Genomic DNA, 8,766 nt, shown 5'->3' with positions numbered 1-8,766 from the left:
AACTTCCTTCTAGGTTGCCTACCGGTGAATGATATTTAATCATTCATAAGGCCTACCCAAAATCAAAAAAGTGAAAAAGAATACTCTGGAGATGGTGTGTAGGAAGATTCCAGGAGATAAAGGAGAGAGAGAAAGAGAGGGGAGGGGGGGGGAAGAGAGCAAGAGTAGAGGAAAAGGTAGAGGATTCCAAGGGAATTGGAGAAAAAGGTGGAGTATTCGAAGGAAAAGAAATAGAAACTAGAGGTGGACCATAAAATTTAGACTTTCACAAAAAGAAATCTTTGAATTTTGGCTTTCATGGAACAAACACCAGTCACTATAACTTGCCCCCGTGGGACATGCCAAGGGATGGGTTTAGGCGGAAGAGGACATATGGCATCATTTCATGTGTTTAGGAGGTGGAGACCACATGGGGACAAGGAGACATGTCATCCTCCCATGTTTTGGAATCCCTAAAAAAAAGGAACCCATTTTGGTTGCCAAGGTCTGGAGGCCATGGTCCAGGATGGGAGAAAAAGTGGCTACTCCCATTCTAAATCCATCCTAGACCATTTGGTCTAGGATGGGAGTAAAAGATTCCCATCCTAAACCCATGCTAGCCCCATCCATGTGCTAAGCCCTTACATGATGGTGCTTCATCTACAAAGCTAAATTTCCATTTATGGGCCTATCATTTTCTCCCTTTTCAAGGGCCTTGGTCAGTGGAAACAAGATCTCCACCATCCGATTAAAAGCCCTTCCAGATCAAATCAAGGATAAAAGGATGTCGGAGCATGGTAAAAAAACCCATTGGAACATCGAAAAACAACGCATTAGCCATTCTATATGCGAAAAACAAACCCGGGACAAAACCATTTTATATGTGGACAACCTCTCCATCGCAACTCGCCACATGGCAGCTTCTTGCATCGCGTTCTCTGCTCCACGCAAACCAGTCTGCACATTGACTCTACACCAGACTGCCAGACGTGGCAGAAATCATCGCGAGCTTGCAATCATGCACCTCATCACATATCCACCCCACTTGTCTGCGATTGGTCCACTGTTTGCTCGTCGCCACGTATCTAGATGTGTGCACCACTGTCACTCTGTCTGCCCTTGTTGCCCGCAACTGCCCGTGCCACCTCTACACAATCCATGCCATCTAGCAGTCATGATTACACCCGCCGCCAAGGTAAAAACGAACTACCCCATAGTAAAACCCCCTCTCGTTGGCCCTTGATGGTCGGGAAAGTGTCTTGGTTACACTTTTCCAGTCGGGAAGCCGCCAGCGAGAAATGCAGCTTGCGGCCTTCTGACTGCTCACCGCCTTCTTGGGGCTTCCCTCCCGAGAAATTAATGCCAAGGCACTTTCCCTCTAACATTTGTCTCTCTCTCTCTCTTCTTCTTCTGTTGCTTCTTCTCTCTCTCTCTCTCTCTCTTCTTCTTCTTTTTCTGCTTCTTCTTCTTCTTAGCTTTCAATTTTCATCAATCCTAGGGGTAATTCCCAAATCTGTATCAATATGGATATAGCTAAGGAGATGCCTAAGACCCTCATTATTTTGAATAGAAATGGTAGCACTTTTAGGGAGCAACCCTTGATTTACAAAAATCTGCCTAGCTCCTGCTTTTTGTGTGGTCTCCCCACACATGTTTAAAAATGTCCTCTAAAGAGGGGCAAGACCAAAGAGGCTGAGCCCTTTGTTGTTAAACAAGCTGCCCCTGCAGAGAGATGGATTCCCAAGCCTCCTATAGCACCACTGAATACCCAGCAGGATGATCAAAATTTCAAGAGGAACATTGGAAAGAGTAAGGATACTATTGTGACAACTATAGCCAACAAGGACTCTTTTGAACCGCTTAGAGACAAAGAGGATGTCCTTGAAGGAAGCAACAGATTGAGCCAAGATGACAACATCATTATAGAAGTTGGTTGGTCAAAGGAGTTTGAAGAGGATGTTAATAGAGAGGATGCCATTAAAGGGGTAGAGGAGAGTGAAGAGGAATCAGAAAAAGATCAACTGAAGGGTACTTCAGCTAACCAAAGGGGCTCCAATCAAGGCAAAGCTTCACTATGGTTCAACACAAAAGAAGACAATCTAAAGCTATTATTGTGCGAGTAAATAGCCACAACCCCAGGGCTAAGAAGGGGCAGAAAAAGAATGCCAGATAAACTAGTATCCTTCTTGACTCTTAATGTTAGAGGGTTAATGGACTCTGGTAGAGGTGAAGAGTTAGCTTTTTGGTTGAGGGCTAATTCTCTATCCCCTCTTTTTCGAGCATTACAAGAAGTCAAGGCCTGTGGAGACTTGCTAGAGACTAGGCTAAAAACTATAGATTAAAAGAAAAGTTTGGTATCGTGCCTCACATGTGGAGGGTAAGGGTGGGACTGCCATTGGAGTCTTGTCTCATTATAATGGAGGTGTCACTCAAGTCATTATAGATGACCAAAATAGATGAGTGATGCTGAAATGTCTTATCAACAATGAGATAAAATTTACATTAATTTATGTGTATGCCCCCAACCCAACAGCAAACAAAAAACTCTTATGGGATAATTACAGTGTGTAGATGGCAACTGTTTTACTATGGGGGATTTCAATATGGTTGAGATGAAGAGAGATAGATGGCTAGAAAAGGGCACAATCATTAGAGGTACTGAGTTGTTGTCTTGGGAAGAATGTAAAGAGCATTGGCAAATGGTAGATGCTGGTACAAATGGTGATTTTACCTGGTGTAATAGTCAAGTAGGAGTAAATAGGAGGGAAGCCAAATTAGATAGATTTTATGTTTCATAGTGTCATTTGAATAATCTTCTCTCTTCAAAAACCAAACTTTTTCCTCCCTAACTCTTTTAGACCACAAACCTATCTTACTAAGCTATGATTTTGGGTCTGGTTTTAGGGGCTCCTCTTGGTTCAAATCTGACCCAAAGCTTTTTGCCTTAAAGAGTGTGCAATCTTTGGTTAAGAAGGTCTGGAAAAATGCTTTTGCTAAAGGCATTTATGCTTCAAAATCTTGGTCTTTGGCTGTTGAAAATACTCAAAGCATCCTCAAGACAGCTAGAAAAAATAGAGCTAAGATCAGGGCTCGGAGAATGGACCTAATACATAACAATATTAAAATACTAGAACAACAAGCCAAAGCATGGGTTACAGTTGACAAATTATGGATTAAATAGGTTCCAGAGAAGATGTCTTGTCTTCTTGGCTCATTCTTCACAATGCAATATGGACAAATGCTAGAGGACTCAGAATAGGAAAGGGAGATGGGAAGTGTAAAAGATGCCTTGGCCCTCTAGAGGATATTTTTCATTTATTTGTAGCTTGTCCTTATGCCAAAAGAGCTTGGAAATTCATACAGATAGTGTGGATAGCCAATTAATCAGAAAGCTATATTGCTAGCAGATGCATACAAAACCAGGCATGAGCCTTGGTTCCAAATAATGGCACATGGTCTACGGTATATATGGATCTCTAGAAATAATTTTCAGTTTAATCATAAAGATTTATGTACTGATGCCTTGTTTGCTTCATCATGGGACATGAAAAAAGAAGACTTGAATTTCAGATAGGGGCCTACAATCTGGAACACACAAGGTTGAATTCTAACATTACAAAGCACAAGCATTGGTGTTTTATCTCTGATGAGGATGACAAGCTGCCTCATTATCTGCAGAGAAGACCTCCCACAGCTAACCCCAGTCCTGCTACTATTGAACCTTCTACACAAAACCCTTCTACCCAAAGTCATGATGATGCTATTCCCTCTTTTCAGCATTTTTCTCATGATTCTAATGAGATGTCTATTGATCCTATTCAGGTGTTCCTTCTACTGCTACTACCTCTGCTCACAGAGCAGGTCTCAATGAAGAGGCTACTAGCTTCTCCTTTCAAGTTCCTTCTGGGTCACATAACAAATTCTAAGGATCTAGTGCCACTACTCTTTTTGTAAGATGTTAGCTCTGTCCAAGGACAACACAGCTCTATTGGCTAAACTCAGATGATGTACAAAGGTTACTCAAAGATAATATAATATCTTCTTTTTTTTTTGCCCAAAATTTTTTTTTAAAAAATGAAAAAAATAGTATGACTAAATGTAAGCTGATGTCCTATAAACAATTCTCCAAATGTCCTATTATGAATTTCTTGCTAATGTTCCTTACAAGCTATCTATATAGAATACAACAAAGCTACTCTTATTGTTGTAGGCCATACTTGGCAAAAATCTGAATGAAAGATACAAGCATATCTCCAACCAAGGAGCTAGATATATTGATGGAATAGTGCTCCATCAAGCCTTAAAAGAGAAATGGCTAACCTGAATTCTCCTACTATTTTGGCAAAGCCAAAGAAGGTGGGGCATAGGGTCAATTGTTCCTCTATAGAGAGGGTAGTTGTATCAGTGTCAAGAAACTTCTCAAGCTTGTCACATACCATTAGGCATTGCATCAAAATTTCACAATAAGGAATGGAATCGTGGGAAGCAGTGGCGCCATACCAAAGCTTGATACACCTCTTCTTCCATAGGCTAGGGGCATCATCATTAGCACCCCCCCAAATGCATGTACTATGCTTAGTATACGGTAAAAGCTCATGTGAGGAGTTCCTTGGTGAATTAGGAGTGTATACCTATCTACTATTGTGAAGAGATATGTACAATTGATGCTGCAACAAGAAAGAATGAAAGTAGAAGTGTTTACCAGTACCTCACAGAGCCATTATCATATGCTAGCGGTTTGTTGATTGATCGTGTATGTTGGAGACTTGATCGACTTGGTCTCCTATGGTGATGCATTCAAGTAGACCACTCAAAAAGGCACTTGATACTCAGACGGGCTCGCTGGTCACCATTGGAGTGTTTCGACCGTGTACTCCATGAAATACTCAACAAGAAAAGCCTACAAGAGCTTGTAACCCCAACACGTACAAACAACAAGTTGCATATGCTTATAGCATTGATTAGTGCTTATGGCAAGACCATGGAGGATTATGGCATCGTGTTGCGTAAGGCATTGACTATTGCTTATGGCTTAGTCTCTGATGCCTAATAAACTTATGATAGGTTGGGTATGTGGGAGTCAAAAGTGGCTATTTTTATAGCTGTAGATTGACATTGCTCTCTCCCGAGGCAAATAGATAGTCTCTACTACATTCGTGACCTATGGATGCAATTGTAACTGGATATAGCTGCCTCTATTGTATGAAATCCTTAGCGGTGGCATTGGTTACCCATTCTCTCTGCATGTATAATGGTTCCTTGGCTAGTATGGGTGTATGTATTCTTGGAAAGGACCTTCATGCATCTCCTTTACGTGTGTATATGCTCTGCAAGCATTAACAATGAGCTAGTTACAAGTAAGATCAATGGCACATTCAAATCAATGGTCCATTAAGATCTATGGTAGTCTACCTTGTGAGCATGGGTCCACTTGATACTCATAGCATTTCTTGGGTGGCTATAGCCTCTCATAGATTCTCATGCACTGGCTATTGCTTCTCATGCATACAACACCAAGTACGATTGGAGCATCTCCTATGACTTGGGATACATACACTACTTCGTAGAGACTTCTATGGATTCTTTGATGATTATTACTCATATAAGCATTGCTTACCTATTCTAATAACAAGTGGATTGCATATGGGACTAATGGGTCAGAAGCTTAGCTCTCTGAAACCTATGGCTCGATCCCTTTTACACTCTTCTATTCTCTTATCAGCCATTCTCCTACTTATTTTCATGGGTGGTTGTAATACAAATGGTATCTGTGAGTGGAGTAAATTAAAGAAGACTCTAGTAGTAATATGTGTGGTATACTTGGCATTCTCTAATCGGCCATTCATGTTCATCAGTGGTGGTAATATGTGTGTAAGGATTATAGAATCTTTCCAATCTGTATGTTTTTCATGGATTGATATTTTATTTTACTTTGGACATCGATAAAAAGTCTAGTAATACTATGACACCTGTCTTCCCTTCTGGTTTAAGATATGATCCTAACTTAAGCTTGTTGGATGGTGGCAGGTATCAACATTGTTGGTTGAAGTGTGGTAGAAAGGTTCCCAATGCACATACCATTTCTACATTTCAGATGACATGGAACATGACACCTTATTTGTGCAGCATGCTTTTCTACAGCATTGGGAATGGATAAAAAAGGAAAATCTCCATGCATAAAATATAAAACATAGGGTGTGATCAGATGGTGCTACCTCTCAATCTAAATCAGCCTGTGGATTCTACTTTGTCTCAAGGTTTCAAATCATTGACCCAAATCTGTGACCGGTTTAGACATGATGTGGAATTTCTTTAGGTTTTAGCCATGGCAAGGGTGAACATGATGGATGTGGTGCTATCATTAAGCAAGATCTAATTAACATGGCCTCAAGAAAATCTCAATGATGCCCATGATGTTGTAACATGACTTACAGCCAACGTCTCCACAGGTACGCATTCAACATATAGTAAACAAAGCCTTAAGAATATTGTAGTACACAGAGTGCTCCATGAAATGAAAGTGGATGAAGTGCAAAGGAGAAGTCGGCACAATTGCAAGAAAATTAAAGGAGTTTGTAGTTTGCACAGCATATGGGGCTTTTCAAACCACCACCTAATTAAAACATGAAACTTTCTCATTTTTGCAGTGCATGCATCATAAGGGATCATGGAAATTGTGGGAACATTGCAACTGTGAAGACATGAGAGCGAGTTTAAGTTTTCCCTCTATGTTTAGATATATTAACAAACAATGGAGAGACAAACAATGACTCTCCATATTTTGGGGAGAGTTTTGATGACCTCACCGAGTGTCTGGAGGATGGGGATAACTTTGTAATTGTTACTGCCCCTGGCGAGAATGAGGAAGATGACCCATACTTTGTATTACAGTGCACAAAACCTAAGAACGAGCTTGAGGAAGCATTTAAGGATAATTGGCGAACAACCTAAGAGAAGTGGGATGTAGTAGTTGGAGCTTTTTGGTACAAAAGAACATCCAAAAGAGGCCACAATTATGAATTGCTACATAAGAGTCCACAAACATTTCTGTTCTCTTATCTAGTAATAGCTATTAAGTTCCAAATGCAACTGTGCCACAATGAAAGAAGGGCAAGAGTGTCTTAAATTGGATTTAGACACACATGAGAACATCTCAGGGTGTCGGAGTGGTGGACGAGGATGACTAAGATAGTACTAAGAAAATGTAGTCTCATTGCAAGAAAACAATATTCCACGTATCCTGGAAAATGAAAAATGTATTTGAGGCTATACTTTTTTAAGTAAATCCCAAACTAACCACTATGCTTGTTTTTTGTAAATCCCAAATGATAAATCCCCTGCTTGTTTTTAGTATATCCCAAAAAACACCATGCTGGTTTTATTAAATCCCATAATGAATCCACAAATCCTAAATGAAAGAATTGTATGCCATTCATCTTGTAATAGTAGAAGCAAACCATCACACTAGTGGTAGTTAATATCCTAGTGTGCAACCAACCACCGTGCTAGTGACCACTTATCCTGCACTACTGTCATGCTATCCCAAAATTCGTTGCAAAGTGCTATACTAAAACGGACTGTGGGAAGGCCTTCAGAATTATAAGGACCCATAGTTTGCAAAGTAGGTTGCTGAAGGCTCCCACTTTTTTGTTTTCACCCTTCTTTTTTTTTGTTTCAATTTCAACCTCATAACCACATTTTCATTTTGAGCGAAACCAATTCAAAATATATAAGAGTAAATCTTGGATGTATATTACTTTGGCCCTTTTTTGGTGCTGACCACCCCTCTAATATAGGATAAGTGGTCGCCAGCTGGTTGCACAATAGGATATTAACTACTACCAACGTGGTGGTTTGCTTCTACTATTACTAATGTTATTCTACTTGCACATTATCTTTGCATATCTTTGCTAGAGTTCCGACACATTGACATAAAAGACTATCCACCGAATGATGAGAGGTGGACATGTCAGGTCATACAAAAGAAGAATGAGAAGGTTGAGCTCAATGAACTCTCTTGCACACTTCATGAATGTCATACAATTCATTCATTTAGGATTTAGGATTCATTTAGGAGTTCACATAGATTTTTGTGACATCGTCCTAGTAATTAACTGGTAATTAACTATGGTAATTACCTACACTCTACTAAGAATGCAAGCCCAATGACTCGTAATTAATTATACTCTACTGAGCATGCAATCCCAATGACTGGTAATTAACTACACTCTACTAATCATGCAAGCTTGATGGTGGTAACTAGCAAGTGAGTAATTGTAGGTCCTCACATAGATTCTTGTGACATCACCCCATGTATTTGTGATGATTTTTGTAACTTCCATGTATGGAAGTCATTGCTTGAGCATTATCTTTGTATATCTTTGCTAGAGTTCCATCACGCTGACGAAGAAGACTACCCACCTCAACCAAATGATGAGAGGTGGACAATGTTAGGTTGTATGAAAGAAGAATGAGAAGGCCGAGCTCAATGAACTCTCTCCCTATATAAGTGCAGTGCAGACACAACTAAGAGCCCATTATGAAATCTAGCCCCAAAACTATGTACACCGATCCACCTACTAAAACTCTATGGCATACTTTAAAGACTTTGGAATGTTCATGTGTTGTATGACCTCCTCACAGAAATAGACCTAGAGATGGGGGAGGAAAATAGCTACAAGGAGGACATGCTTCGTAATTGGGTATTTGATAAAAGGTGGCAGATACAGTGAATATTCATTTCCATGGCTATCATTTTTCTTATTCCTTTAAGGTACTTGTCAAGCT

This window comes from Dipteris shenzhenensis, chromosome 10 (assembly GCF_047967505.1).
Source record: "Dipteris shenzhenensis isolate YYH24624 ecotype China chromosome 10, Dip_SZ_1.0, whole genome shotgun sequence".
Classification (NCBI taxonomy): domain Eukaryota; kingdom Viridiplantae; phylum Streptophyta; class Polypodiopsida; order Gleicheniales; family Dipteridaceae; genus Dipteris; species Dipteris shenzhenensis.
The sequence above is the reverse complement of the archived record's forward strand: the minus strand, read 5'-3'. Positions refer to the sequence as shown.